The following is a 6000-nucleotide window of genomic DNA, read 5'->3' as shown; positions in this document are numbered from 1 at the left end:
GTGATGTCAGGCTCAGACGGGAAGTGGTGTCAGTCTCAGACAGGAAGTGATGTCAGGTACAGCTAGGAGGCTTCATGGAGGAAGGAATATAGAGGAGCCGTTGCTGGAAGTGAGCAGAGGAGGTAATGAGGTTGTTTTATATCTGATCTCCCATCACTCTCCCATGTGGGCCACCAAATATCTCCTTCCCTCTTTACATCTCCCTGTTTTCGGCCTGACGCACACACACACGTATGAACACACGTATGAACGTACGATACAACGGGCCGCAGTCTTCGTGTCGCTCTCAGATTTTCCTCCTAGTTTAGATTCTTTCATGTTCCGAAAGGAAAATACCGAAATAAAGAAGTCACGGCGAAACGAGACGCAAGCGGTTTCATCGATCGCGCCGTCAGCAAACGTCACCCCCGAATAATCGTTTTGCCGGTGGGGGATCGGTCCGCAGGAACACACCAGCAACTGCACATATGTCATGAATTTCCACACGTGCGTTTACATGCGTCCGCCATGCGTTTTTTTTTCTTTTTCCTAGCAGGACAGGGATCCCGGAGTCACATTTGTGTGCGTTGCGTTTGCCGTGCGTTTGTGTGGGGTTTATTTTCCCCTAGCATTGGGAAGGACAAGGATCTCGGAGTCACATTCGTGTGCGCTGCGTTTACATGCGTTTTTGTGTTTTTTCCCATTGGGAAGGACAGGGATCCTGGAGTCACATTCATGTGCGTTGCGTTTACATGCGTTCGCCATGCGTTTTCCCATTGGGAAGGACAGGGATCCCGGAGTCACATTCGTGTGCGTTGCCTTTACATGCGTTCGCCGTGCGTTTTTGTGTTTTCCCATTGGGAAGGACAGGGATCTTGGAGTCACATTCGTGTGCCTTGCGTTTACCTGCGTTCGCTGTGCGTTTTTGTGTTTTTTCCCATTGGGAAGGACAGGGATCTCGGAGTCACATTTGTGTGCGCTGCGTTTACATGCGTTTTTGTTTTTTCCCATTGGGAAGGACAGGGATCTCGGAGTCACATTCGTGTGCGTTGCGTTTACATGCGTTTGCCTTGCGTTTTTGTGTTTTTTCCCATTTTAAGGACAGGGATTCCGGAGTCACATTTGTGTGCGTTGCGTTTACATGCGATTGCTGTGCGTTTTTGTGTTTTTTTCCCATTTGAAGGACAGGGATCTTGGAGTCACATTCGTGTGCGTTGCGTTTACATGCGTTTGTGCGTTTTTGTGTTTTTTTCCCATTGGGAAGTACAGGGATCTCGGAGTCACATTCGTGTGCCTTGTGTTTACCTGCGTTCGCTGTGCGTTTTTGTTTTTTCCCATTAGGAAGGACAGGGATCTGGGAGTCCCGGAATCACATTCGTGTGCGTTGCGTTTACATGCGTTTGTGTGTTTTTTCCCATTGGGAAGGACAGTGATCTCGGAGTCACATTTGTGTGCGCTGCGTTTACATGCGTTTTTGTTTTTTCCCATTGGGAAGGACAGGGATCTCGGAGTCACATTCGTGTGCGTTGCGTTTACATGCGTTTGCCTTGCGTTTTTGTGTTTTTTCCCATTTGAAGGACAGGGATTCCGGAGTCACATTCGTGTGCGTTGCGTTTACATGCGTTTGTGCGTTTTTGTGTTTTTTTCCCATTGGGAAGGACAGGGATCTCTGAGTCACATTCGTGTGCGTTGCGTTTACATGCGTTCGCCGTGCATTTTTGTTTTTTTCCATTGGGAAGGACAGGGATCTCTGAGTCACATTCGCGTGCGTTGCGTTTACATGCGTTCGCCGTGCGTTTTTGTTTTTTCCCATTGGGAAGGACAGGGATGTCGGTCATATTCGTGTGCGTTGCGTTTACATGCGTTCATGCGTTTTTGTGTTTTCCCATTGGGAAGTTCGGGGATCCTGGAGTCACATTCATGTGCATTATGTTTACATGCGTTTTTGTGTTTTTTTCCCATTGGGAAGGACAGGGATCTCTGAGTCACATTCATGTGCATTGCGTTTACATGCGTTCACCGTGCGTTTTTCGCATTGGGAAGGACAGGGATCCTGGAGTCACATTCGTGTGCGTTGCGTTTACATGCGTTTTTGTGTTTTTCGCATTGGGAAGGACAGGGATCTCGGAGTCACATTCGTGTGCGTTGTGTTTACATGCGTTCGTGCGTTTTTGTGTTTTCCCATTGGGAAGTTCGGGGATCCTGGAGTCACATTCGTGTGCATTATGTTTACATGCGTTTTTGTGTTTTTTTCCCATTTGAAGGACAGGGATCTCGGAGGCACATTCGTGTGCGTTGCGTTTACATGCGTTCGCCGTACGTTTTTTCCCATTTGAAGGACAGGGATCTCGGAGTCACATTCATGTGCGTTGCGTTTACATGCGTTTTTGTGTTTTTCCCATTGGGAAGGACGGATCTCGGAGTCACATTCATGTGCGTTGCGTTTACATGCGTTTTTGTGTTTTTCCCATTGGGAAGGACAGGGATCTCGGAGTCACATTCGTGTGCGTTGCGTTTACATGCGTTTATGCACTCACAAAACGAGATACTTAACCCCTCGCCCTCCAGAGGATACGTTCCGAGCCTCTGAAGGGCACTACTGTTGTTGTTGGCGATGTAAATGTCGGTGTCATTAATGGAATTTAACCCCTTGACGCCGATTGCACGCAAATATGCGGCATCTGGGCCGTGACGCTGAGCGGCCGCATATTTGCGTGCAATTAGTAAATACGTATGTGCTGAGAGCGCGCGCCCTACGGATATGTCCGCAACTCACGGAAAGCTCACCTTTCGATCGGGACCTTTTCTGATCATGTGACGGCGAATCACGGCGGTCACATGACCCTAAAACCCCGCCTCTCGGCCCTTTAAGAGTTTCAGAAGCTGGGAGGCGGGGTTTTAGGGTCAATGTGACCGCCGTGATTCGCCGGCGTGAAGAGGTTAAGAAGCCACGTGGAATGTTTCTCCCAGATCCAGGATGGTGAACCCCATTGGGTAGGTACCCATCCTAATACTCCCAATAGGAGTTTGTATTGTTGGCGATGTGAAACAACCCTTGTCGGTGTCATTAACCCCTCCCCCTCCAGAGGATTTACCCCCCCCCCCCTCCTTCCTGACCAAGCCATTTTTTGCGATACGGCGCTTCGTTACTTTAACGATTGCGCGGTCGTGCAACGCTGCACCCAAATGAAATTTACATCATTTCCCCCCCATGAACAGAGCCTTCTTTCGGTTGTATTTATTATTATTTATTTCAGGTACTTCTATAGCGCCGTCAATTTTACGCAGCACTTTACATATATATTCTACATTCACATCAGTCCCCGCCCCCGAGGAGCGTACAATCTAAGGTCCCTAACTCACATTCATACATACACATACTAGGGACAATTTAGACAGGAGCCAATTCACCTACCAGCATGTCTTTGGAGTGTGGGAGGAAACCGGAGTACTCAGAGGAAACCCACGCAGGCACAGGGAGAACATGCAAACTCCAGGCAGGAGGTGCCGTGGCTGAGATTCAAACCAACGACCCGAGTACTGCCAGGCGGAAGTGCTAACCATTTAGCCGCTGTGCTGCCCTGGTATTTGATCGCCTCTGCGGTTTTTTATTTTTTGCGCTATAAACAAAAAAAAAGACCGACAACTTTGAGAAAAAAAAAAATATTTGTAACTTTTTTGCTATAATTAATATCCTGTAAAATAATCAAATTTTGCCATAAATTTCAAAAAATGTATTCTGCTCCGTGACTTCGCTACAAAAAAAAATAGCAATGCGTGTAAATTAATTGGTTTACGTGAAAGTTATAGCGTCTACAAATGGCGGTATAGATACCGGATTTTTTTTTTTATACTAGTAATGGCGGCGATCAGCGACTTATTGCGGGAATGCGACCGACATTCTGACACTGGGGGGGGGGGGGGGGGGAACTGACTTGGTGTCACTGACATCCTCAATGACACCAATGCCAATAAAAAGCACTGACACTGTACTAATGGCACTGGGCAGGAAGGGGTTAATATCAGGGGCGATCAAAGGGTTAACTGTGTGCCGTATGTGTTTTACTGTGCAAGCATTCTGCTTTGTATGGCTCGGCTATGCAGAGCCATACAAAGCAGCATGCAGGAGCTGACGGGGGGAGAGATCTGTATTGTTTACATACAGAACTCTCCCCCGTCAGTGATACTCGGCGATCGATGGGTGTCGGCGGGGACTCACCATCAGGGACCCAGTGATCGACAGCTGAAGCCGCCATTGGCGGTGCAGGTAGGACGGAAATGCAAAATCACACACATATATACTGTGTGTTATATATATATATACTGTGTGTTTTTTATATATATATATATATATATATATATATATTGTTTTATTTATATATATATATATATATATATATATAATAAATAAAACACAGTATATATATATATATATATATATAACAAAGTAGTACATTATATATATACAGTTGCAAGAAAAAGTATGTGATCCCCTTGGGATTACGTGGAGTTTTGCATGAATTGGCCATAAAATGTGCTCTGAACGTCATCTAAGTCACAACAATAGAAGAACACAGTCTGCTGAACATAATACTACACAAACATTAGATGTTGCCATGGTTTAATTGCACATAACATGTAAACATTCACAGCGCAGGGAGGAAAAAGTATGTGAACCTTTGGACTTAATAACTGGTTGACCCTCCTTTGGCAGCAATAACCTCAACCAAACGTTTCCTGTAGTTGCAGATCAGACCTGCACAACGATCTGGAGTCATTTTGGACCACTCCTCTTCACAAAACTGTTTCAGTGTAGCAATATTCTTGGGATGTCTGGTGTGAATCGCTCTCTTAAGGTCATGCCACAGCATTTCAATGGGGTTGAGGTCAGGACTCTGACTGGGCCACTCCAGAAGGCGTATTCTGTGCTGTTGCAGCCATTGTTTTGTTGAATTACTTGTATGCTTTGGGTCATTGTCCTGTTGCATCACCCATCCTCTGCGGAGCTTCAGTTGGCGGACAGATGGTCGTACGTTTTCCTGCAAAATGTCTTGATAAACTCTGGAATTCATTTTCCCATCAATGACAACAATCCGTCCAGGCCCTGAGGCAGCAAAGCAGCCCCAAACCATGATGCTCCCTCCGCCATGTTTCACAGTGGGGATGAGGTTTTGATGTTGGTGTGCTGTGCCTTTTTTTCTCCACACATAGTGTTGTGTGTTCTTCCCAAACAACTCAATCTTGGTTTCATCTGTCCACAGTATATTTTGCCAGTAGTGCTGTGGAACATCCAGGTGCTCTTTTGCAAACTTCAAACGTGCTGCAATATTCTTTTTGGACAGCAATGGCTTCCTCCGTGGTGTCCTCCCATGTACTCCATTCTTGTTTAATGTTTTCCTTATTGTAGATGTGTCAACAAAAATGTTAGCATGTGCCAGAGATTTCTGTAGGTCTTTAGCTGACACTCTGGGATTCTTCTTTACCTCATGCAGCATTCTGCGCTGTGCCTTGCAGTCATTTTTACAGGACGACCGCGCCTAGGGAGAGTAGCAACAGTGCTAAACTTTCTCCATTTGTAGACAGTCTGTCTTACCGTGGACACATGAACATCAAGGCTTTTGGAGATACTTTTGTAACCCTTTCCAGCTTCATGCAAGTCAACAATTCTTGATGGTAGGTCTTCTGAGAGCTCTTTTCTGCGAGGCATGGTTCACATCAGACAGTGCTTCTTGAAACCAGTAAACCCAAAACAAGTGTGTGTTTTTTAAGGGCAGGACAGCTGTCAGCAACACATCCAATATCATCACACTGATTGGAGTCAAGGTTGGCTCACTCCTGGCTTCAATTAGCTCTGGGAGAAGTCATTAAGCTAGGGCCTCACATACTTTTTCCTCCCTGCACTGTGAATGTTTACATGTTATGTGCAATTAAACCATGGCAACATCTAATGTTTGTGTAGTATTATGTTCAGCAGACTGTGTTCTTCTATTGTTGTGACTTAGATGAAGTTCAGAGCACATT

At 45.9% G+C, this 6000-nt stretch overlaps 1 protein-coding gene across 1 annotated transcript in view; it reads left to right on the top strand.

Annotated features, from left to right (window-relative positions):
* The window catches only part of LOC149439289 (uncharacterized), a 29058-nt gene continuing 23058 nt past the window's right edge, over positions 1–6000 (top strand). Inside the window, exon 1 of the mRNA XM_089659213.1 lies at positions 1–122. The gene's annotated coding sequence lies outside the window, so the exon portion shown is untranslated. The remainder of the gene's footprint in view (positions 123–6000) is intronic.

Source organism: Staurois parvus, unplaced genomic scaffold (genome assembly GCF_062004578.1).
Source record: "Staurois parvus isolate SC_StPar_1 unplaced genomic scaffold, SC_StPar_1.0 ptg001135l, whole genome shotgun sequence".
Lineage (NCBI taxonomy): Eukaryota > Metazoa > Chordata > Amphibia > Anura > Ranidae > Staurois > Staurois parvus.
Note: the sequence above shows the minus strand (reverse complement) of the source record. Positions and strands in the feature narration are given on the sequence as shown.